Raw genomic sequence first — 27,395 nt, 5'->3', positions numbered from 1 at the left:
CCTCCATCCTTAGAATCCAAAAGACAAAATCCAAGATTAGGCAATCGGTAAATATCCTTTACCAAATCCCAATTCTTCTCATCCACGTAAGATAAGTTTCTAATGAAAAACCTGCTAAGAGCAACAACAACAACATTAGGTTTGCTTGGATGATAAGGGAGACTCATATAATAATCCTTAAGCAACTTAGGCCATATCCTTTGCCCAAGATTCAACTTTTTTTGGGTTAACACGTACTGCAGGCTCTTATGATATGAGAAGATGTGAACATGAACCCCATACAAGTAGTGACACCACATCTTTAAGGAAAACACCACAGCCAAAAATCCAGATCATGAGTTAGAGAATTCCTCTTATGAACTTTCAGCTAACTAGAAGCATACGCCACCACCTTTCGATTCTATATCAGAACACAATCAAGTCCCACACGAGATGCATCATAATACACAACAAAACCTATACACTCGATCAAGGTAAAAATAGGAGCATAAGTCATCTTATGCTTTAATTTATTAAAGCTACCCTCACAAGCAACTGACCATAGACACTTTACCTTTTTAAGTAAACTTAGTCAACGGAGCAACAATCAAAGAGCAGATCGCTACCAATATCTTATACAGCCCGACTAAACCCAAGAAACTCTCAATATCGATTAGAGTTGTGGGTCTAGGACACTTCATAATCACCATAACTTTTTGTGCATCTAGTATGATCCATTTACTAGAAATAACATGACCAAGAAAGGTAACAACATTCAACCAGAACTCATACTTGGAAAATTTAGCATACAAACGCTGATTTTTAATGGTCTGCAACATTATACAGAGGTGAACAACATGAACTTCCTTGCTCTTAGATTATACCAGGCTATCATCAATGAACACAATGAAGAACAAGTCAAGAAACTAATCAAATACCTATTTTATAAGATCCATAAATACCGCTAGAGCATTAGTCAACTCAAAAGATATGACCAGAAACTCATAATGGACATATCGAGTATGGAAAGCAGTCTTAGGGATATCTACTTTCTTAATCTTCAACTGATGATAATCCAACCAAATATCAATCTTAGAGAGGTACTTATCATCCTGAATCTAGTCAAATAGGTTAGAAATCCTAAGGAAAGGGTACTTATTCTTGATTGACACCTTATTCAACTAGCGGTAGTCTATGCACATTCGAAGGAAACCATCTTTCTTGCATAAGAAGAGACAGGAGCACCCCATGGAAACATACTAGGGTGGATAAACAAGAAGATCATTCAACTACTCCTTAAGTTCTTTCAACACAATTAGAGCCATTCTATACAGGAGAATAAAGATAGGGCAGATATTTGTTAAAAGGGCAATCCCAAAATCAATGTCCCTATTGGGAGGAATACCATAAATATCATTAGGAAAATCCTTAAGATATTTATTAACCACGGGAATGGAAAAGACCCTCTGATTTAGAATCTTTAACCCAGAACAAATGATAAAGACACATATTAGAAATTAGCTTCCAGTCTCTAAGATAAGAAATAAACCTTTCCTTAGGCACGAGGGAACTCCCTTCCTATTGTATAATCAACTCATTAGGAAATTTGAAAATGAACTTGTGGGTCCAATAATCTAAAAAGGCATAGCATGAATGGAGCCAATCCATCCCTAAGATAGCATCAAAATCTAGCATGTCTAATTCAATTAAATCCACCAAGGTCTTCCTACCGCAGATAGATATAACACATCCAGTAGACCCCATAACTAGAAAAGGATCCAAAATACTTTTTGGAACAAAACCAAAATGAATAGCCACATAAGGGGTCATATAAGAAAGAGTAAACCCCAAATCAAGTAGATAATATACATCATGGGAAAAGAGTTTTAACGTACCAGTGATAGTATTAAGAGAATCCTTAGAATCCTGATGGGTGGCAAGAGCATACAGACGATTTACACTAGTGTCGAAGCTAGAAATAACACCTTTTGGTACTGGAGCTGAAGAAGTAGAAACTAGAACATTATTAGCTCAATTAGCAACATCGTTGGAAGGATAATTCCTATGAATATTACCCTACTGGCCATATATAAAACACTTATTTCTCTCTTTATCACCAAAACTATAGTGCAACTACCCATTTACTGGGCCCCACTAGCCTGAGATTGAGCACCTTATGCCTTAAAACCACTATTTCTCTAAAAATGATAATCACCGAATGGCTTACGATATGGAGCACTAGTCATAGAAGAACAAAAAATTTCCCATTTCTTCGTCAACCATTGCCTGCCAGCTATACCACTATTCTGATGACCTTCACCCTATTAGAATACCTAAACTTCTTACTTTGCCTCTCCCCTATTTCTTCTTGCTTTTTTTTCCTTCTTTACTTATTTCATGTACACCATAAGTCTAGAAATATCCATATTGTTATTCAACAAGTCGGCCTTACACTCAAACACTAAGTCTTGAAATAAGCCAAGTGCAAACTTCCTCATCTTAGCCCGCATGCTAGACACTAGCTCAGGAGCATAGCTGGAGAAATGATGAAATTTTAGGTCATACTCTTTTAGAGTCATCCTACCCTATTTCAGAATCATAACCTCTTTAGAATTAGCCTTCCTGAACTCCTAAGAAAAGTAATGATCCAAAATAGTAATAGAAAAGTCATTCTGCAATGCCAACTCCACATCATCTCCCCTAAAATGATCCCACTCCTTGTACCACTAATATTTCATATCCTTCAACTGATATACGACAAATTTGACACCCTTAGAATCTAAAGCATGCATAACTTAAAAGATCTTCTCCATCTCATCTATGAACCATTGAGGATCCCCCTCAACCTTAGATCTAATAAAGGTCAGAGGATTGAGACTCATAAATTGCCCAACTCGAGTAACCTTAGAAGAACTCACAGTAGTACCAGTAGGACCCAATTAACGTGATTGAGGAGATGTCACCAAATAGGTCAACATGTGAATAGAACAACAGAACTCAGACTTAGAAATGTCTCCTTGGGGTAGTGGGGCATGATCATCATCTACCCTAAGAGCTTAGAAAGGACTGGTAGTGATTGGTAGAACTCCCCAAAGAGTAGTACAATCAGGAGATGGGACCCTAGACCAGGTCTATACTTTATAAGTAAGACGAGTTTAATCCACATTGTTCTTAGGTGGGACAAAAGAAGTTCCACGAGTACCAGATCTTCGAAGAGGCATGATCTAAATTGTGAATAAATCAAAATTAGAAGATATTTCATTATCCCAGACTTTATAGCCTAAGAATATAACACAGAAAGGCAAACATTCCTAAATGTTTTGTATCATTTTCCTTATAAGTGTGGTGTGCTACATACCCATAAAATAGACTCTACTTGATATGGCTTTGTGGACACCTAATTGACCTTAAACCAAGGCTCTGATACTAATTCTTTCACAACCCAAACTAGGGCGGCTTGGCAATGGTAGGTATCTCAAGTCTACCGAGGCCTTGATGAGTATCTTAAGTCTACCAAAGACCAGAAACTACCCCATTTTCTTAGGTAAATAGATCATAATATAGTTAGAAGAGGATAAATTCCAAATATATAATAAGATAGAATAATGTAAGCTCAAAGGAGTATAAGAATAAAAATGATAATACCCAGTCCACAGTAATCCACAAACCCTCTGGCAAAACTAAATCAATCTATGCTGGGACATACCCCTAGCGATAGACCAAAAATAAGTCCAAAGAAAAGTCTATAATAATAAATAAACCAAGAAACAATGACCTTCCAAAAGAAGGAGGCTCACCACTTTAAGTTGACTGCTAACAAACCAAAAATCCTATCACTACACAGGAAAATAAGAAGAATCTCTCATTGTCTTGTATCACATGAGGATATAGTATTTGGAGATAGTTAGTGGGTTGAGCACTAGCATGTAACTCTGAAAGAGGATAACATAGTGCCAAGTCAAAACCATAGAAAAATACACATGCACACATTGTACAAACATACTTATATATATATATATATATATATATATATATATAACATGCTAGTATAGAGAATAAGATTTAGCATGAAAGTAAAAGATTATCCTATACTATGTAGCTCAATCCTTATAAACCAACACCCACGAGCTATATCAGTTCAGTTTTCTCTGCTGAAAGGGCCTTAATCTATGTTAGCCATGCAAACTAGAGGTATCAAGAAAGACCAAGGAATTCCATGACCCCATGTAAATCCTAGATAAAGTTATATCAATAGTGTAAACCTTTCACATGGTCATTAAGACCAACCTTCATATCGACAAACATTAGTTTCTAGTATCAGTCATTCAAGATTCATACCTTCACAGCTTAGCTAAGTAACCCTCATTAATCCTACTTAAAACAAGCTTCACATAACCCATTCATTAACGAAGGAATTATACATGAAGGCACACCACAGGTACCTCCATACCATTTAGCTTGTAATTGAGGGAGTTCCTTGACTCCCTTTGTTTATTTACTCAAGTTGAAGAAATGCCTTGACCTTTTTTAGTTTATCAAACAAATTAAGGGATCGACCCCCCTTTGATCATAAAATCAAAACATATCCTAAAAGGCCTTTAAAAATGTATTTTCATTGTTTGACCATTTATTCAATGCAATAGTATAGGTGAGTAAGTCAAATCAAGTGACAATTCCATAATTCAAAGCTATTTACACAAGTGGGTTGAGGGAACACAATTTTTAAAAGCTATTTCCAAGTTTAAAATATGAAATTAAGGGAATACCTCATTCTCCATTTCGATTCCCACACTCATGCACCTCATTAGTTCAAGAACATTCAATTTACAACATGAATAACTCATGAAAACACATGGAAAAATAACTCAAGGTCAACAATTCCAACACCCTCAACCCATATCAAAATCCATATTTAAATCAATATAATAAACCATTTAAGACATATGATTTTCATAAAATAAGATTTGGAGAAGAGTAACATTCCTAAAAGTATCACAACCGTGGAAAGAAATCATCCCTTAAGCCTTTAGATGACCAACTTTGAGAAACCCTAGACTTGTCTTTGAGTGAGGAATTTTGAGAGAGTGAAGAGAGTGTTTGATATGTTAAAGTGTTGAAAAGAACCCCTCTTTTATTTTTTATGGACGTGGGGTGTAAGTGCGTAAAGAAGAAAATATCTAAAGTGTCCTTTATTAAGAATTGAAAAATTATCGCTAGTGTTTATGGGTCACTATACAAATCATAAAGACTCACTATGACTCATTACAATGATTAATAGTTTGGACAGTGGATAAGGGACCCCTTTCTGGTAACCTTACAACTCACACGATACAACTCATCAAGAGACCCTACAACTCAAAGGGTCCTAGTCATAACCACGATATAAATTCTTAGGGTATACACTGGTCACCCTACGATTGGGACACCACAACTCGTAATGAGTATTTAGGAATCGTGACCTATATTCATAATCAAGACATTAGCATAGGCACCACTTAATAGTCAGATAATAATTTAGCTCATATGGATCTTAATAATACCTTACAACTCATAAGGTAAGTCGCAGATTGTGCAGTAAGTTCAAAACTCAAAAAATTTTCAAGGACTGAAATTTAAGGTGTTATAGTAAATAGTTGAATAATACCCTAAGAGTTAATCAAATATAATGAGGATATATTAAGTGCTTTTTCATTGTATAGGTATGATTTTATATTCTCATTGTGGTTGTGGTTGTGATTGTTTTGATACCTATTAATATTATGAGATAATCGGTAGTGGAGATCTTCATAAGATTATTTTATTATTGGGGGATGAGTTGGTAAAGGACATCTTTACAATATTTTCTTATTTCTATGGAATAAAATGGTAATGGACATATTTACGGGGTTAGTTGACATAAGGTTGGTAAGCACTAGATGTTAGGAAAACTTGGTATATGGATAAAAGATCGTCTCTAGCAGTTCATGGCTAGTGGTCGATGATAAGATCCTTAGCATATATGTATAAGGATTCGTGAGTTTTATAGTTCCTTGAGTAGACCGAATTTATTTGTTGATTTATTTATATTTGGGTCCTTTTAGGTTTATTTACTGATTTATTTGTATTTTGTTCCTTGAGTAGACTGGGTTTGTTTGTTGACTTATTTTAGGTTTGGTTTCTTGAGTAGAAAAAGTTTATTTATTGACTTATTTATATTTGGTTTCTTTAGTAGACCTGTGGATATTATTGATGTTTTATTGGATTCTTTTGTTGTTGGGGATATTAGCATAATTGGAAGGAATAATTTCTAGTGATGCCTATTTAAAAAATAATTTAAGGAAAGTGGAACTTATTGATGTTAGTCATGAACTATTGACTTGGTCTATTGTTGTTATTTGTGTTCTTAACATGATGAATTATCGATCATAACTTATACTTGCCAAGTTATTGGTTGTTGTCATTGGTCCAGATATTATGTTGGTGGATTTTTGTACTTAATTATACCTATTTGATTTTTTTGGTATTTATGGAAATAAAGTAAATTATAGATGTTGTTGACTTTTTATTAAATGGTTATGTTCTCCTATGATACATGGTTTCCTCTTTAGGTTAGTATTCTGAGAAACACGATAATTGTTAATGTCATTGAATGGGTACTAAGGACTAGGATTCTCCATGCTATTGTCAATGAGTTCATAATGTGGTTGTCTTCTCTCATACTTTTCTAGATCGGTGATCTAATGGTCGGTATATTTAAAGGGAAATGGAACTTAAATTTTTACATTATATGTACATGATTTATCTTGAATTTATATATTATATGTTATGTGCTTTAATATGAATCAAGCGATGATGCTGACCTAGTTGTTTGTGTAGATGCTACACTTGTTATAACATTTTTGGGGTAAAGTTTGTTTGCATGATCAGTTGATGTTATTTCTCTAGTGATCCAAATAGTGATCTGAGGCAACTTTTATTCTTCTCATTCCTCCAATGGGAGATGTGTCATTTATGTTGTCATTTACTTTTTAGAAGATCTTCTATATTGTCTAGTCTAGGCCTTGGGTAAGGATGTTTTCATTCATGCACTTATAAAGGAGTTTGTAATAGTATTAATAGTATTGTGAAGAGTTTTATGAAATTTAGTTTTGACTTTGGTATTTTTTAATTGGGCAGTAAGGGTTCTTCTATTTTATTGGACAAGAGTAGGTTCCCTTGTGATTTAATTAGTTGGGTCATGCATTTATTATCAGGGCATTAGGTTATCCGTCTCACAAGTGCCGAAGCAAATGTAGAGTAGATTATTACAAAAAAGTGTGTATATATCCACATTAAACCCTCAGAAAGTTATGAGGATTTTTACGAATTTTTTACCTTTTGTTTTTGCTATCATGCTACCTTTAGTATTGTCATTTAGGTTGAGCCCAATTGGTATCTAGCTAATTCCAATTGGTATTTCTACAACCACATTTAGAATCTACTCAATTCCAATTGGTATATTGATGAGTTAGAAATTAGAAACTAGTTTTTCATATTGATATTGATCTATAATAGCTACAACTTATGATTGACGTAATAATTATGATGAAATTTCTTGGTTGTTAAGTTTTTTAGATATTATAAGATATGATTGTGATTGTTTCTTAGCTTGATGGTAAAATTGGTAAGGTTTGGGTTACTGGTTTAAAGAAAATTTGTTTTTAGTTTTGAATTTGGTTCTAGTTTTAAAGTTTAATTGATGATTGAAATGTCTATTGATGACTGGATTGTTTATTAAATGAATGAAAGATCTATTGGTGATCAAAATGTTTGTTAATAACTGGATTGTTGATTAAATGAATGAAATGATGGATATAGAAACCCTATACATGAAAGTTGAATAATATGTTTGATAAGATATGATGTGTTGATAAGTTAAATGTTTGACATGGGCACTGATTTCTATTTTAGGTGACATACAAATTTAAACATCACACTTGTTTGACTTTTATAAGTTGGCAAATTGACGACTTGTTGGCGCTTTTTAGGCTTGAATTAGAATGTTTATCCATTGATTCAATGTAATTCTCATGTTATAATGTTCATTTGTGCATGTAAGGATTGAAAATGGGGTTAAGCTATCCACACGAGTCAATAATAGTTTGTGAAGTGAAGCAAGGATCTAAAAATTTCATTTAGGCAAGTTGGGAACTACCCGTCCATGCATATGCCTAACCTGAGCATGTGGGTGGCTTAAGCAGAGCAACCAGTGCCACCTACAAAGGTAACCTATGCACGCAGGTCCCTCACCTTCCTTCTCAATGCTCTAATGCCCACATCGGATATGGACCAAACTATCTTACGACGTTCCAAACCCAGCTCGCGTACCACTTTAATGGGCGAACTACCCTTTTTGTTATGCTACTAATACTTGCTCTGCTATTCTACCCAAGCCTAGCTGAGGAAGAGTTACGAGGCGTAAAACAACAAAATATTTCAATTGGGCATATGATGTGTAATGATTCCCCCATTCACTATAAATAAAAAGAGAAAAAGAAAAGCTTTTCCATTTTGACAAAAGACCCCTTTTAAGCCTTTCCATTCAGTGTCGTGGTAGTTTCATAAATATTTCAAAATCTCAATTTAGGGCTTAAAAGGGGGTTTTCAGTACTCGATTTCATCTTTACACTTTTAGAAGCCTTTAAACCTAGAGTGAAACCTCAAGTGAAAAATTGGTGACGTTCTCTTACATTTTATTGAATTTGGATCTTTATAATCATATCAATCCTTAATTCAATGGAACAATGGCCTGAGAATTTGGGTAAATTTCCTCTTTCTATCTCTATAAGTAGCTAATTCCTTTTCTTGGGATTATGCTTGAATGAGTTATGAATATTGTATGGGTGTTGTTTATTTGTCTTTCTAATTAGCTCATTGACATAGGTTTCACTCCCATTCCATCTTTTAATTGATACTTAGAGGTTGTAAACACTAGTTTCAAATTGAATCCTTATCATCTTGACAATGAGGATGAGGGTGAGGAATGAGAGTGAACAATAATAGCTCACATCATTTAATAGTATATCTGAGATGAAAAATACTAATTTAGGTTATAGATATCTCAAATAGCTGCACTTGTGAGGTGTTCGAAAGAACCCATTTGTGAGATTTTGGTGTCCAATTGATAGATTGACACTAAATACCTAAAATCTATCCTATCCATGCATCTTATCAAATATAGACAAATGTTCAATTGCCCATGCATAAACCCATACATACAATAACATAACCTCAAGTTTCATTTCATATTTGGTTTCAAATCTAGTTATTTTATCTTTGAATTTGCATTCCTACTATCATAAAATTATTAACTATAAAGTGCTCAAAACAAACCCCACCATTTTACCTTTTTGTTTAATTTATATAGCATTACGATCCAACTTCGTGTTTCTCCTAGCACTAGAGATTAAATTCCATTTTCTCGTTCTTTGAGGATTCGACCCCAACTCTTATTGGGTTAAATATATTGATGACAATCTCTTATACCTTCGAAGTATAGTTTGAGTGTAATTAAATTTTGATGCTGTTGTCGGGAAATGAAATATAGTTTCCATTATTTTTAGAGTTACTAAGAACTTTGAGTATAGACGTAGTATTTATTCTACCTTATTGTTATTTTTGTTCTCTCTCAGGTAACAACCATAGTCTACACAATACCATGAGCCAAAATAGTAGCAAATTACTACTTTTGATAAGTATCTTAAGAATGAGGATCACCTCAAAGAGGCAGTTCAAGCTAGTGCCATTCGTATACCACCGGCAGAAGGTAATGAAGTGTTTCACGTTACAATATGATGCTTCATTTTCTACAAATAAGGAGATTGTTTGGGGGTCAATCCCATGAATATGCCAAATTGCATTTGAAAAATTTCATTGATGTGTGTCTTCTATTTGATATCACCCACATATCTCAATAATAATTTTGCTTTCACTTTTTCCCATTCTCATTTACAAAAGTTGTGGTCTTAAGGTTATGAGATTTTCTCGCAGGATCTAACTTCATGGATTTAATTAACGGAACCAATTTTTGATCGAGTCTTTCCTCCATCATGGAACTTGCAACTAAGGGATCAAATCATTAACTTTTGCAAATTTAATGGAGAACCATTACATGATACTTGGCAAAGATTTAACAAGAATCTATAATAATTCTCAAATCATGAGGTTCCGAATATAATGCTGCTCCAAATATTGTATTTGGCATTAGACCAATTCAACAAGATGGTAGCCTATAATGCGGCCGGAGGGTCGATTATAAAATAATCTAATAGTGTTCGGCAACTTTACTAGATCAAGTAACCAAGAAAATTTGAGGTTGGCATAAAAGATATATCGAGGTAGTTGTGGGGTCTCCCTTCACATCTTTTTTAAATCATGAACAAAGAAAAAAGGATGAAGAGAGAGATGATAATGACAAATGGGTGATTCAAATTCTAAGTCTGGGGGAATATGACATATGCTAGAATCGGTCAAGAAAGGTGTGTTCTTGGTTTTCTAATCTTGTGATACATGAAACAAATATGTGTATGAAAACATAGACAAATAAGCCTAGCCCATATAACATGAAGTAAAATTAAACAAATGAGAGGTCATGGATGGCTAAGGGTTAGAAAATCTCTTTATAGAAGCAAAGAAGTGAATGAATAACATAATGCACTAAATTTATTTGTCAAGGAGTAAGATGGAGATTAAGAGAAGCAAGGAATATAAATGAACTTGAATAAGGTGGAGAATTTTAAAGAAATAGAGATATAAGGTGATAAAACAATCGTGTCTAGGGATGTCTTATAGTCACTTGATATATACATCTTTCACGCACATTAACCTTCATCTATACCATAATTCCTTGGTGATTTTTGACTTTTTAAGGTTTCATTAGTGGAGAACAACACAAAGGGAAAGCCTATGGTTCTACTCATTGTACTTGAATTTCTTAGTGAGAGTGAGTGAAGATTCTTTTGATATTTGCAATCCTTTGGAATTGCATTGTATTGTGTGAGTGAAGAAAGCTCTTGCATGTAAGTGGAATCAATACCTTGGAGTGGATGATGAGGTCTTGCTCCCAATTAGGGTAAATGATTAAGATAAGTTGCATAGTGAAATTAAGACAATCTTAAAGGATTTTGTGTCACACCTTTAGAGTCATATTTGATATGAAATTTTTATTTTATACTTTCTTGCATCCTTGCGACATAGAATTTTCATCTTGAAAAAATTTGATTTACTTGTTGTTATGACGTGCTGGAGTAACCCTTTTGAACTTTGTTAGATTAGATATCTAGCATAGTCTTTTGGAAGGTTTTGGGGTTATGAATGCCTCTATTTCATTGTGAATATTTTTAGTTGCTTGAGGATAAGAAGCAGTTTAAGTTTGGAAATTGAAAAGTGTAACACCCCAAGAGTACACCCTGGGCGTCACATGATGCTTACAATTTTGAGGGACCACAAGCTAACCCATAAGATGGTACCTACTGTGAGAACTGGATAACATGATCATAATTGCAGAAGAATACTAATATGACATAAGGTTTTAATAACTAAATTCAAAATCAAAATATGAGTCTATAGAAATAACTGACTGAATCTAATAAAATAATGATAAAATGGATAACCAACTATAATGTCTGAATACTAATAACTGAATCTAATATCTGAAAAGACTCTAAAACTAACTGACTGAATATGAGTTGATGGGATAGGCCTCAACTAACTCCAACTAACTACTAACTGAGACATGAAAAAATTAAGACTGTCCTTGAAGTATGAGGACTTACCACTACTACTGCTCAGGATCTGATAAGTCTAATCGGGAGCCGAGAACTGAGTGTTAGATCCTATGATATAATGTATCATAGCACAAAAGAAAAGGTGTACGATCAGTACTTTGAGTCTACTGGTATGCTAAATGAGGTAGAATGATATGCATGGTTTCATGAACATAACTAATAATTAACTGGATATGCATGTAAAGCATTGATTACTGAATAGAGAGCATGAAATATATAGGTACTAAAAATATGGAAAATTTGTAAATACCAAGTATGCATGATAACCTGTAAATATTGAAGATACGTGAAAATCTATAGACAATAGGGATGCATGAACAAGCATATAAAATGGAATGAGTAAAATCTATAGACTAAAATAATAAAATAACTAAAATTTGCATGCTTTGGTCAAACAACACTAAAACTGAATAACTGAACTGAGACTGTAACTGAGACTGTATCTAAGACTGTGGGAGGTATCACCTAACCGAAATTCCCTAATTTAAGCTAATCGGGGTCCAACCTGTAACCCCAATTAAAAGAGTGTTAATACCGTACCACGGGTACTAACGATAGTTGTGTGGATCAACTAAACAAATATAATGTCTAAAGGACTAAGGGTGTCAAGCCTGAATTGATTGGTAACCCCTGCGAGATAGTCCAGCCTAATCTAATGGGTGACTTTTCATATCCTATGCTAGCTATGTAGTTCTAGAGTATAGGGAATTCTTCTAATGACTCTGCCTATTTGATGGGGAAGCCGCCGTCCTTACACTCGCTCGGTGCTAAATCGTACTCCCAACTGAAAGACACTGAAAATACTAGACTGTTTTGAGTTTAAATGACTGATATTTGACTATACTGATAATGCTCTTAGTATGTTCTGAAGACTATTCTGTAATGTACTGAGATGAGACTAAGTAAACAACTATGGATTTCGGGTATTCACTCTTATAGGCATTTTATCAAACACTTGTAGTTCATTGTTTAAAACAATCATAGAAATGTCATGGAACTTCTAGTAAAAGCATAAATTCATCATAATAACATTAATTCATGGTTTAATTAAATAAGTAATAATGTTAAAACCTGAAGGATTGAATAATAACAATAATTTCAGGGTAGCATGGTACAAAATCAATAGTACGTGGAGATTCATGGATAAAATCATAATTTAAAACATAATAACTTGAAAAGAATATAACTTGGAGATTAAAATGGGTTACTTGGGATCTATGGATGAAAGGAATCCATGGATGAACATCTAACATACTTGGGATAGTGAATTTCTTGAAGTTCTAGGTGCGTTCTTGAGGATTGGCCTTGAATTGGAGAGCCAGGGTTTCTTGTTCTTGAAAAGAGAATCTTTGATTATCTACTTAGGGTATTTAGGGGTTAAATTTCGTGTTTTAGGTTAATTAGGGCCATGAAAAAAAAACCTAAATACCCCTAAACAAATTTAAAAATGGAAGATAAAAACTGAAGATCCCAATTTTTGGCATTGGCGCGACGTACCACTATCGCGCCAAGCCTGGAATAGGGACAATTGGGACCTGGAAAAACACCGAGATGCGAAGCTATCACGTTAATCCTTTGAAGTGCCAATTTGGCCACCTCCGAGATGCGCCACCATCATGGAGGCCCACTGGAAATTTCCAAACTAGAAATTGGACTGTTCCACGATGTGACATCATCGCACAATCACACTGAAAATTAAAAATTGTCATTTGGACTATCCCCGCGATGCGTTAAGGGTTAATGACTATAATTAAAATCTCCATAAGTTCTTACCTGGTTATTGGATTTGGGCAAACTTTATATCATTGGAAAGCTAATTGAATTCCCTACGCAATGGAATGTTCTAAACTGAAAATAATAAGTGTTTCAAAAAATTTATATATGAATACTCAGGTATTAGGACTTAGATTATGCTAGGGAAATATGGGGTGTTACAGTATCTCCCCCTTGGGATCATTAATCCTCTAATGAAACTAGTTAAGCTGAGAAAAACTGATAGATTGAGCTTACATACTAACATGCATATCTGATGCATGGGTTACATGGTTGAATTGATTTGTAAATGCATGACTGACATGAACATGATTTTAAACTAAAACAGATCATGATATAGAGAAATCTTAAGAAGATTAGTACCCTATACTGAATCTGGATTCGCAGAGAAAAGATGAGGGTACTTGGTTCGCATATTTGCCTCTGCTTCCCAAGTGGCTCACTCAATGGATTGATTCTGCCAAAGAACTTTGATTAGTCGAACTTCTTTGTTCCTTAGTCTACAAACTTGATAATAAATAATTTTGACTGGAACCTTCTCAAAGAAAAGACTATTCTAAATATCTACACTTTCTAAGGGAATAACTACAGATGGATCACCAATACCTTTTTCAAAAATGAGACATGGAACACTGGGTGTACTAAGGTTAGATCTGAAGGTAACTCTAGCTCATAAGATACCTTTCCAAAATGACTGAGAATTCTGAAGGGACTAACATATCGGGGATTGAGTTTCACTTTCTTGCCAAATCTTTTCACTGCTTTCATGAGAGAGATTTTCAAGTACACAAAATCACCGACCTTAAACTAGAGATCCTTTCTTCTCATATTTGCATATGATTTCTTTCATCTCTGGGCAGCCCTAAGACTTTCTCTGATCAATTGAACCTTTTGTAAGGCATCAAATACTAAGTCAGGCCCTACTACTGTGGCCTCACCTACTTCAAACCACCCAATTGGAGATCTACATATCCTACCATAGAGATCCTTAAACGAAGCCATATATACACTGGAATGATAGCTGTTATTGTATGAAAAATTCAATCAAAGGCAAGTGGTCATACCCACTACCTTTAAAATCAACTGTGCATTGTCTCAGCATATTCTCAAGAGTCTGAATGGTCCTTTCTGATTGACCATCTATTTGAGGGTGGAAGGCTATACTGAGATGGAATTGGGTACCAAGACACTTTTGGAATACTTTTTAGAAATGAGAGGTAAACTAGGTACCTCTATCTGAGATGATATATAAAGAAACACTATGTAACCTAACCAACTCTCTGAGATATAGTTTGGCATGTTCCTTGGCTGAATAAGAGGTATGGACTAGCAAGAAATAAGATGATTTGGTCATCCTATCTATGATAACCCAAATAGAATTATGTTGATGATGGGTACGAGGAAAACCTGTCACAAAATCTATGTTGACTTTCTCCCACTTCCAAGTGGGAATACTGAACTCCTGCATGGACCCACTAGGTTCTTGGTGCTCAATCTTAACTTGCTAGCATGTACAATACTTTATTGCAAACTCTGTAATATCTCTCTTCATCCTACTCTACTAATAGATCTCCATCAAATTATGGTATATTTTAGTGGCCTATGGATGAATAGAGTAACGTGTACTATGTGCTTCTGTAAGAATTTGATACCTCAAGTCATCTACACTAGGCACACAAAATCTACCCTGACAATGCAACACACATCTCCCTATTGGGAGAAAACCTCCACTTTCTGATCTTTGACTAATTTTTTCAACTTAACTATACTGGGATCTCTATCCTTGTTTTTCTCACCTCATAAACTAGAGATAATTCTGAGCTACTCCACATCCACACACTACCCTCTGCTGAGTCGACTAAGTGAACACTTAGTTGGGAAAGCAGATGGACTTCCTTAGATAACTGTTTCTTACCATCCTCAACATGAGCTATACTACCCATGTACAATCTACTGAGAGCATTATCCACTACATTGGCCTTGCCCAGATGATAGAGAACACTTATGTCATAATCCTTTAATAATTCTAACCACCTTCTTTGATTCAGATTCAAATCTTTCTGAGAGAATACATACTGAAGGCTTTTATGATCTGTGAATACATCCTCATGCACCCCATACAAGTAATGCCTTATAATCGTTAAGGAAAACATTATAGATGCTAACTCAAGATCATGAGTAGGGTGATTCTTCTCATGGGGTTTAAGTTGTCTGGAGGCATAGGCTACGACCTTACCTCTCTACATGAGGACACAACCCAAACCTACTCTGGATCCATCACAGTGCACAACAAAACCATCTGAACCATCTGGTAGAGTCAAGACTAGGGCTAAAGTGAGTTAAGACTTCAACTCCTGAAAACTCCTCTCACATGAATCTGACCACTAAAACTTAACTTTTTCTGAGTAAATCTATACATGTAGGATGCAATATAAGAAAACCCTTCAACAAATCTATGGTAATAGCCAGCTAAAGCTAAGAAACTCCTGATATCTGATGGAGAAATGGGTCTAGGACAGTTTCTCACCACCTTGGTCATTTTAGGATCAACTCTAATGCCAGCACCAAAAATAATATGGATAAGGAAAGCTACCGATCTTAGCCAGAATTCACATTTATTGAATTTAGAGAACAACTGGTGAGATCTAAGAGTCTAAAGTACTATTTTGAGATGGTCTACATAATCATTTTTGCTACGAGAGTAAACAAAAATATCATCAATAAAGAATATGATGAACATGTATAAGTATTGCTTGAAAACTTAGTTCATCAAGTCCATGAAGGCTGCTGGGGCATTTGTAAGACAAAGGACATGACTATAAATTCGAAGTGACCATACCGAGTTTGGAAAGCTATTTTTGGAATGTCACATTCTCTGACCCTGAGCTGATGATAGCCTGATCTGAGGTCTATCTTGTAAAAGTAGCTAGCACCTTGAAGTTGGTCAAATAAGTAATTGATTTTAGGAAGTGGATATTTATTCTTGATTGTGCCCTTGTTTAACTGACGGTACTCACTACGCATTCTAAGAGAACTATCTTTCTTACACACGAATAAGATAGGTGCGTCCCATAGGGAGACACTGGGTCTGATAAATCCCTTATCTAAGAGATCCTTAACTTTTTATTCAATTCTTTGAGTTCAGCTAGAGCCATTCTGTAAAGTAGAATAGCTATAGGCTGAGTATCTGGGAGAAGGTCTATTCTAAAGTTGATTTCCCTTTCGGGAGAAACTCCAGGGATATCTTCAGGGAACACATCTGGAAATTCCCTGACTATAGAGACTGACTCAAGGATTAAAGTTTCTGAGTTAGAGTCTTTAACTAGCACAAAGTGGTAAATACACCCTTTCGATATCATCTTTCCACTGCTTAAACCAAGTATGGGATACATCCTGCAACTGGTATGTTGCTAACTCAACACTCTGACTAGATGTCACCCCCATAGAATTCATAACCTTCTGAACCATATCTAAGAATTTCTGTGGATCCTCTTCAGACATGGATCCCATGAAAGAAGGAGGATTCATCCGAGTGAAATCTCAAATTCTCTGGGTTGGCCAGAACAGTAGCTGGCCATTTATTTTGTGCTACTACAAAATTAGCTAGAGTAGTTAATGTAGCTCTGAATTCTATTTGAGAGACATGCTCGTCTAGAGGATCTACCTAGATAGGACGAGGAACTGGTTGTTTTTTTTTCTTCTTCTGTACTTCTTGGGAGGCATGTTCTATAAATAGAAGGAAGAAATAGATTAGATAGGGAGTTTGACTTAAGCTCATGCTCACTCGCACAACATGAATATTGAAAAAAGGGAAACTTTTCCTAAACGCCTTGTAGACTCTCCTCCATAAGTATGGCATGCTACACGCCCTTTCATAAGACTCTACTTGATGTGGCTTTCAGAATTCCTAGGATACTTTAAAACCTAGCACTGATACCAAGTTTGTAACTCCCCAAGAGTACACCCTGGGCATCACATGATGCTTACATTCCTGAGAGACCACAAGTTAACCTATGAGCTGGTACCTGCTGTGAGCACTAGATAATATTATCATAAATATGGAAAAATACTGATATGCCATAAGGTGTTAACAACTGAATTGAAAACCGACGGGTGACCCCTGCGAGATAGTCAAGCCTAATCTGACGGGTAACTTCTCATATCCTATGCTAGATACGTAGTTCTGGAGTATAGGGACTACTACAAATAACTCTACCTATATGATGGGGAAACCGCTATCCGTACACTCGCTTGGTGCTAAATTCTATTCCCAAGTAAAAGACACTGAAATACTAGACTTTTTTAAGTTTAAGTGATTGATATTAGACTATTCTGATCATGCTCATAGTATATTCTAAAGACTATTTTGTAATGTACTGAGACTACACTAAGTAAACAGCTATGGATTTTAGGTATTCAATACCCCCAGGACTCAAAACATTAATAGTAAAATGACACTAAAACTTGGAGATTAAAACATGAAGGCTTTTATTAAATAAATCACTCTTGTAGGCATTTTATCAAACACTTGTAGTTCATGGTTTAAAATAATCATACGAATGTCATGGAACTTGTAGTAATAGCATGAATTCATTATAATAGCATTAATTCATGGTTTAATTGAATAAGTAATAATGTTAAAACATGGAGGATTGAATAGTAACAATAATTTCATGGTAGCATAGTATAAAATCAATAGTACATGGCGATTCATGGATGAAATCATAATTTAAAACATAATAACTGGAAAAGATTATAAGTTGGTGATTAAAATAGGTTACTTGGGCTCCACGGATTAAAGGAATCCATGGATGAACATCTAACATACCTGGGATGGTAAATTTCTTGAAGTTCTAGGCGAGTTCTTGAGGATTGGCATTAAATTAGAGAGCTAGGGTGTCTTGTTCATGAAAAGGGGATCATTGATTGTGTGAGGAATTGAAATAATGATGACTACTTAGGGTTTTTAGGGTTTAAATTTCGTGTTTTAGGTTAATTAGGGTCGTGGAAAAAGACCCAAATACCCTTGAACAAATTATAAAATGGAAGATGAAAACTGAAGATCCCAATTTTTGGCATTGGCGCGATGTGCAACTGTCTCGCCAAGCCAATAGAAAATGGAAAATTGGGACCTGGACAAATACCACAATGCGGAGCTATCACATTACTCCTTTGATGTGCCAATTTGGCCACCTCTGTGTCGCGATGCGCCACCATCGAGGAGGCCCACTAGAAATTGGCTTGCTCCGTAATTCGTCAACATCACAGAGTCATGCTGGAAATTGACAATTGTTATTTGGAACGTCTCTGCAATGCGTTAAGGTTTAAAATGATGATGTTTAATGACTGAAACTTAAAATCTCCATAACTTCTTAGCCGGTTATTAGATTTGGGAAAATTTTATATCGTTTGAAAGCTAATTGAATTTCCTATTTAATGGAAAGTTCTAAACTGAAAAAAATGAGTGTTTAAAAAATTTTATATATGAATACTCTTGTATTGGGACTTAGATTATGCTAGGGAAATACGGGTTGCTATAAAAAGTAGGCAAATTAATGACTTGTTGGCACTTTTTAAGTTGAGTTATCATGTTTATCCATTTATTCAAGTTTATTAACGTATTATTATTCGTATTTGTGAAGGTAAGGGTTGAAAATAAGGTGGAACTAGCCATATAAGTCAATTAGAGTGTGAGAAATAAAGAAAAAGAGCTGAAAATTTTATTTAGGCAAATTGGGAGCCATTGGTGCATGCTTATGCCAGACCTACACACAGAGCTAACTTTAATAGAGAAACCAGTGGCACCTAAAAAAGTGACTTATGTGCACAGGTTCCTCACCTACGTTGGCACCTACATCCAGCAGGTGACAGGTGTGGTAGTAGCTTCATAATTATTGTACGTGAATTTGGGGCTTAAAATGAGGCTTTTCAGCTCTAGACCTCTATATTTGTACTTTTTAAAGCTTGAAAACATAGAGTGAGACCTCAAATGTGAAATTAGTGACTTTCTCTAGAGTGGGACCTCAAATGTGAAATTAGTGACCTCAAATTTGAATCTCTATTGTTGTACTAATCATTGTTTTAATAGAACAATGGACTGATAATTTGGGTAAATTTCCTTTTCTTTCTCTATAAGTAACCTATTTCTTTACTTATGGTTATGCTTGAATAATTTGTGGATATTGTCCAAGTGTTGTTTATTTGTCTTTATAATTAGCTAATTGTTTGGATTTCACTCCTATTCCATGTTTTAATTGATAATTACAGGTTGCAAACTCTAGTTTACTAATGAACCCTTACCATCCTTAATAATGGGGATGAGGGTGATGAATGGTATTGAAAAATAAATTTATTCATACTATTTAATAGTAACTCTTAGATGTAACATTACTAATTATGTTAGATTGCGTAAATTGCTACACTTGTGAGTTCCTTCTATTAGATTTTGGTATTTGATTGATAAATTTACACTAAATACCTAAAATCTAGCCTACAGATTGCTCTTAGCTAAATCTAGACAAATGTTCAGTTGCCCATGCATGAATCCCTACTTACTATGGCATAATCCCAAGTTTCACTGAATATTTGGTTTCAACTCTAGTCAATTTATCCTTTAATTTGCATCCCTACTATGAAAAAATTGTTAAGTATATAGTGTTCAACCGCCCCTCCCCCACCCCCACCCCCCACCCCACCCGCATTTTACTTTTTTATTTGATTTGTATAGCATTAAGGTATAACTTTTAGTCATACCTTACACTTTAAATTAAATTATGCGTTATCATTCCCTGATGATTCGACCCCAACTCTTGTTGGGTTAACTATATTGATAATGATCGCTTATACCTTCGAAGTGTAATTTGAGGTCATCAAATTTTTGGTTTTGATAGCTGCTTGAGTAAACTACTTATAGTGAGATGATAATGTCTATTTGATGACAAAATCAAGAGATTACTGTGGAACTAGGTTCCCTTGTCTTCATGAATAAAGTAATTATGGTTGGCTATTAATAAAACTAGTCACTCACGTGTTGATTTACAAAATGGCTTCTAATTGGGTGATCATTGCTTTACATATTTTATATAATTATTATAGGGGTATAATTATTAGTTAATAGTATCCCTTCAAAGTTGTATAATTGGATTGCTAAGGTTTGTGAAATAAGTTTGCTTTTAGGGTTGATTGAGGGACTAGAGTTATTTAATATGTTCTTTAATATTATGTTACTCTCATTATTCATGATAATACTTGGTCAATTTTCTTATTGATTGGCTAAGGTATGTTGAGTTTGTAAATTGACTAATCATAAGCTAGTTGTGAATCTAAATAAGTATAGTTTATCCCTGATTGATAACTAATGAAATAGTCATTTATAAATGATTGATTATTGATGGCCGATAGATTAATGTGAGTTATGGTGCAGAACTTATGTGTTAATAAAGCTAATATTGTTTTATTGGGTGGTGTTTGTACTTTAGAGAATTTATACTTGTGTGATAATCATACAGATATGAAAAAAAGTCATAAAGTAGATGTACCGACGAGAAAAAGGGTGTAGTGTTCGGAGGTGTTATGCTTGTTATAGTATTTTTTAGGGTGTAAGTTCCCAAGTATGGACTTTCCTAGGCTTAGAGTTGATAAAATCTCAAGCTAGGTGGATTTCAATAAAAATCAGGTGTTGTATGGCTTATAGATATTTGGTGTCTTGAGGTGTAGTGTTTGATAAAATTCAAGGTGATATCATGATAGGTAAGGTATGTAGTATGCATAGAAACTTTCAAAATGGAATCTGGACTACTAGAACTCCGAATATAGTGTTTGACGTAAAAGGGTTACTTCAGGATGTTAAATTTAAGAGGATGTTGTAAAAATTGGTCAACATTCGAAATGCTCAGAGTTAGTGCCTCGCCTATACAACTATAGCAAGAAGCGGGCTGCTAACATGAGCCTACTATAGCAAGAATTTTTCTTCTTTGGGGAGAAACAATATTAGCCAGTCCTATCATAAAGGGCAGATCCGCTATAGTGAGGCCACTATAAACAGAATTAGGTCACTATAGTAGGATTGATGCAATAATCATTCTTTCTTCTCATAGTTTAGATGATATATCACCATGAGCAGTCAAAGTTTGGTTCTTAGACAACTATGTGATAAATAAATAATTTGTATGGAAATATTTGGCTCTGCATCTTCTAGGCTTGAAAAGTCCTAATAGAGAGACTAAGTATAAAATATGGTTTAGTTGATATATGATAGTGAGTGGATAGGTAAGGTGCAACATAAGAAACTCAAAAAGTAGTGTCTTTCAAATTTTAGGCTTATGATTCTCTTCACCTAATGTGTGTTCGAACACGAATGAGTGGCAAATTTGTATCTTATGTAACGATCCATTCCATTATTAAACAATATGTAGTACAATCATAATAATTATATTCATATAGATGTTAGTATTAATTCTTTAGTATGTGAGTGCATTAGATATGAACTAAGTTAGTACAATACCACTAGCATAAAGTTAAGTTGAACGTGTCCTTACTAATTGAGTTTTGGTCTAAGTTTAAAGCAAGGTAAACTTTAAATGATCAGTTTTACTATCATATAAAGAGCTATAGGGTGCAATATCTACTAAATTAAATATCTTCTAGCCTTCATTTCAAAGCCACTGACAATTCAATACCCTGCTTCATGAGTAAAATGTTACAACTAATTTTTAGAAGAATGCTAGTGCAGAAAAGTTAAGGCTATTGTGAGTTTTAGTGGGCTACACATAGATAAACATTATTTTTAGACCTAAAACGTTATTTTACCCTACAAACACTCTCAAGTATAGGCTAGGTCTAAGGAGGGGCAATTTCTTCAGTTTCCATCGATTTCTTCCTTCAAGGTTAGTTCATCCATCAATCCAACCCTCATTTGATTCTAAAATCCTTAGAATAATATTAGAATGATCATGATGGAGGTGGGAAGTTAACCTAGGTGAAATGTTTAGGTGTAAATTGAATTAATAGTTCGAAATCCCTTGAATTTGAGTTAGTGTTTATAGATTATGTCCTTGGGACTAGAAATTGATCTAACCTTTCAATAATATTGGGATTTTGAGTAGATTGAGAGATAGAAATCCCTAAAATGATGATTCTATGCATGAAACTAGGATAAAATAAATGAAAGTTAGGCGATAGCCTAGAATTCGTAGATTAATTGATTAATAGTTGTTAGTTGTTAGATTATTATAATTAGACCGAGATCCAGTTGAGGAACAAGAAAGGAAAGGCAACCATAGAATTGCACATTCTGTAGAAACAAATTGGCATCAAAAAAGGCTAGGTTTAATATGTAGTAGATCTTGATTATATTGTATGACTGTGATATACTTGACAGAATATTTCATGCTTAGGTATGTGGGATCAATGGATGGTTGGTAATAAGTAGAATATGAATATGAATTTAATCTAATTTAGTTAAGTTATTAGTTTAGGGAAATCCCTTGATGATTTTGTAAAATATGTGCTTATTGTGATAATTTGTGAGACTATGGACTATGAAAACAAGAAGCTAGTAATTATGGTGTTTTTTGAAATTGGAAGGTGTGATGAAAATTGATTATAGTGATTGTAACACCCCAATTCGCTGAACCGGAATGCTACACGGTGCTCATGACCCTGAGGGACCATAAGCTAACCCATGACTTATATCTGTACTTGTATACTGCAAATCATGATATAATAATGCGGAATACATAGAACTATAAGACCATAAGGTTCAATTGATTAAAATCATGTGGGTGAAAATACCCAAAACAACTCAATCTGAAAGCTAAGTCTGAACATAAATCTGAAAGCTTCTAAACTATCTGAATAAGGAGTTGAAGGAACATGTCTCCAACTAACTCCGTAAAACTGAAGAAATAAATAAATGTATCAAATCATATTATCCTCAAATCAATGAGGACTCACTGTGTCTGTGCGACTGGAATGCTACCGCTACTGCTGGGCTGGAGCTCATGTCTCGGAACCTATGGTGTAACATGAAAAGAAAGCAGCATAGCACAAATGCGTTAGTACAACTGGAGTACTGAGTATACGAGGAAGGTAGGCTAAACATAAAAGGTTTCATGAGCAACACTGAATGACTAATATGAACGTGGGAGTGCAAAAACACATATATAGACACTAGGACCATGAATACGTGATAGCATGACCTGTAAGCTAATACATGGTTTACTGATAACTGTCATGACTGATACGGAAACTGATAACATGGATGACTGTACCTGACAGTCTTGTATATACTAAAATCTGAAGAACGCCCTGAGTTCTTTTATTGAGACTGATACTAAAACTGTGGGAAGTATTGTTTTACCGACATGCCCCATGTATGCCGTTATGGATAAGCTGGGGTCCAATTTTTGCCCTGACTGGAGGGGTGTCAATACAGTGCCATGGGCAAGGATAGCCTGTGAGTGACCCTTATCTAGCGGGTACTCAATGAGAATGGTGGGAACCCTAAATTGATTGGTTAAGCCACCTCATCAACCCTAATCTGACGGGTTAATATGTCTTACCCTAAGTTGGCTACGTAATTCTAGAACACAAGGATGCCTACTAAGAATCACACCCTGAACTGGCGGGTGAGTTCCCATCCTTGGGTTTACTTGGTGCTAACCTCTACTCCCATCTGGAGGGACTGGACATGAATAACTGACTGTGCATGACTTAATCTTACTGAATTTCGTTGAGTGGCAGAATGTTACTAGTATCTGACAATTGACTAAGATCATCAGGTTTTCCTGAGTCACATGACTGACCGAAGTCTATGGAATCATAGCGTGAGTTTGGATATCGTAAAACATGACATGGCTCTAGGAACACAGCTATAGTTTTTGGGTATAAGTACCTCCAGGACTCGATAGGAGGAAACTGACACACATGACATGACTTGATCACAAGATTTGAGTCCACAATTCATAATATCATAAGTAAGGCTTTCATAACAAGAAAAATTCTCAACAAACTATCGCATGATCGGGAATGCATACAACATGTATATACTTGCATGGCTTCAATAAAATGGTCATTCCATATTGTAACAATATCATGAGCATCTTGTACAACTTCTTCAATTCAAGACAATAGCACGGGGATCACGTTGAACATAAAGTTAGAACATGGAATAGTCACTTACGACTTATTATGTCATAAAAGAATGATTTCTATTCCCTTAGGTATTTTCACAAACACCTTACATACACATCTTAGGCATAGGTGGATTCATCAAGATTACAAATATTCAACCACCAATTTCACATATTTATACGTTAAATACCACCATATCCTCACAATAAACATACAAAGATCCCATCTTAGGTATCATCAAACTCCAACCACATGAACATCAACCACCAACAACATAAACATCATGATAGAAAATTTAGAAGATGGTTCTTGAGCTTCATGGATGAAAGGAGTCCATGAATCAACTCACGTTTACCTTAGAAGGAAGATTCTTGACGATTGACGGAGGAATTTCCTTGAAATTGAATCTTCAAGCTTAGTTACACAACCCTAGTTGTTTTCTCTTTTAGTTCTCTTGGATGATGAGATTTAAGATGATAATAGGGTTGTAATATGTTTAGAAGCTATTTATTTTGTAGGGTTAACTTTAGGGACGTGTAAGGAGTGTTAAAAGACTTCATTACCCTTAAAATAACTCAAAACGGAATGTTTTTGGCACCTGGAACTGACTTAGGCGCCCAAGTGATTTCCTAATCTAGGTTGGGCGGCGCCTAACCAATCGCCTATCCTTAAGTCTCTCACGAAAATGGGCATAACTTTTCGTTCGGGTATTGGATTAAGGCAAAATTGGTATCTTTGGAATGCTAATTCGATTATCTACAATTTGGTGGGTCTAAATCAGCTAAAATATTAGACTAACATTGATTTGTAATCGTTCAAAGATGACCCTTGCAAAATCGAACACTAAAACTTGATGGATTCAAAAACTCTTATCTTGTATTACCTTAAGTGGCTCATATGAACATGATTAATGCATCATAAGCTATCCTATCACTAGAATATTCATTGTAAGCTGTGTACTCAAGTATGAATCATAGGATAGGATATTTCATACGTAGGAATACTTATTCCCTTCCTAGCTTAGAAACAAGCGGGGTATTACAGTGATGCAGTAATAGTAGTGAATAGGTTGAAAGCTTTAGTTGAATTGATGGATTGTAATTATAGTTAAGTATTTGGATGATGAATTAGTCTATGTTAATGTTATGTTATAATTTTATGTTTATTAAGAATCGAATTATGGTTAATTGTCTAAACATGTGTGATTTTAAATGAATTCTTTGTCATTGGTTGCACGACATGATAGTTAATATGAATACTTGATTTTTCTTAAGGAGTTATTGAACATGTTAAATATTTATCACAAATATTATGGAATAATGAAATCATTGTGTTTCGGGATAAGGACTATATTGTGATGCAAGTACTGATATTCTAAACTTGCTTAATAGTTACAATTGAACTAGTTGGTGATGATTAAATGAAGTTGAAAACTCAACTTGATTTATGTGTGCAAGATAATTGTTTCTTTATATCCTTGTTAAAATGCATGTTTAAGCAGATTAAATTTTTGATGATATCTTATGCATTAATCGCATATATTGAGGTTATTTTAAGGGTTTGTTGATTTTACAAGTATAATTTATTTATTCTCATTGTTGTCATTATCTTATATCAATTACTATTATGAGATGATCCAGTAATGGAAATCTTCATGGGATTTATTATTATTGTGGGATAAGTCGATAATGGACATATTCATGGGATTTACATATTATTGTGGGATGAGATGGTAATGAACATCTTTATTGGATGGAAGTAAAGTAAAGTAAATGTGTTATTGACATATTATTAGATGATTTGAGGGGAATAAGAAGTTACTAATATTAAGAGATGATATGAACAACAGTAGGAAAAGTTAAATTATAACATTATAGGTACATTATTTATCTTGAATTTTTGTATTATATATTATATGCTTTAACCCCGGTTGGCCGATTATGTCTATTGGTACGTGTTGTTTGTATTGAGCTTGGTTATAGGGTCAATTGATGTTTGTCATGTGATGTGGATTGTAATCTCAAACAAACTCTAATTTTCTCATTCCGGTGGTAGGAACTGTGTCCTTTGTATTGTCAATTACTTCTTAAAAGCTCTTGTGCATTATCTAGACTAGGTCCTTAGGGGAGGATGTTTTGTTTCATGTTTTTATTAAGGAGTTTTTATTAAGTTTTATAATATCTTGAATATTTTTATGATATATTGGTGTGTTTTCAACATTTTTCTATTGGGTGGTAAGAGTTCTCCTAAGTAGGTAGATTAAAGTAGCTCCCTTTACCATTTGGTTAGTTCAGCCATGACACTTTGCTGCATAGATGTGAATGCCATGCGAAGAAGCAACATAAAAGAACTTTGCCATATTTTTATAGAAGCATGAGTACTTTATACAATCATTAGCATCACTATCACTTTGTTTTTATATTCTAGAGTGATACTTTTAGATTCAACCACAAATGCCATTGAATCGCAAAATTAAGAAGTGTGGATAGTAATTAAAAGAGTCCCCGAAAGGGAAAAAATAATAAAGAAAAAAGAAAAGAATGTGTGACAAAATTAATGAAAAAACATTCCTACACACAACAAAAAGAACATGTACAGTCTTGAGACTAGAGAGGATGAATAGAAGCGGGGAGAAGTCCATTGAAATTACAAAGAAAGATAGTAATAAGTTACATTACCCGAATAGAAATCAATTTACAGGTAGAA

The sequence above is a fragment of the Capsicum annuum genome, chromosome 11 (assembly GCF_002878395.1).
Source record: "Capsicum annuum cultivar UCD-10X-F1 chromosome 11, UCD10Xv1.1, whole genome shotgun sequence".
NCBI lineage: Eukaryota > Viridiplantae > Streptophyta > Magnoliopsida > Solanales > Solanaceae > Capsicum > Capsicum annuum.
Note: the sequence above shows the minus strand (reverse complement) of the source record.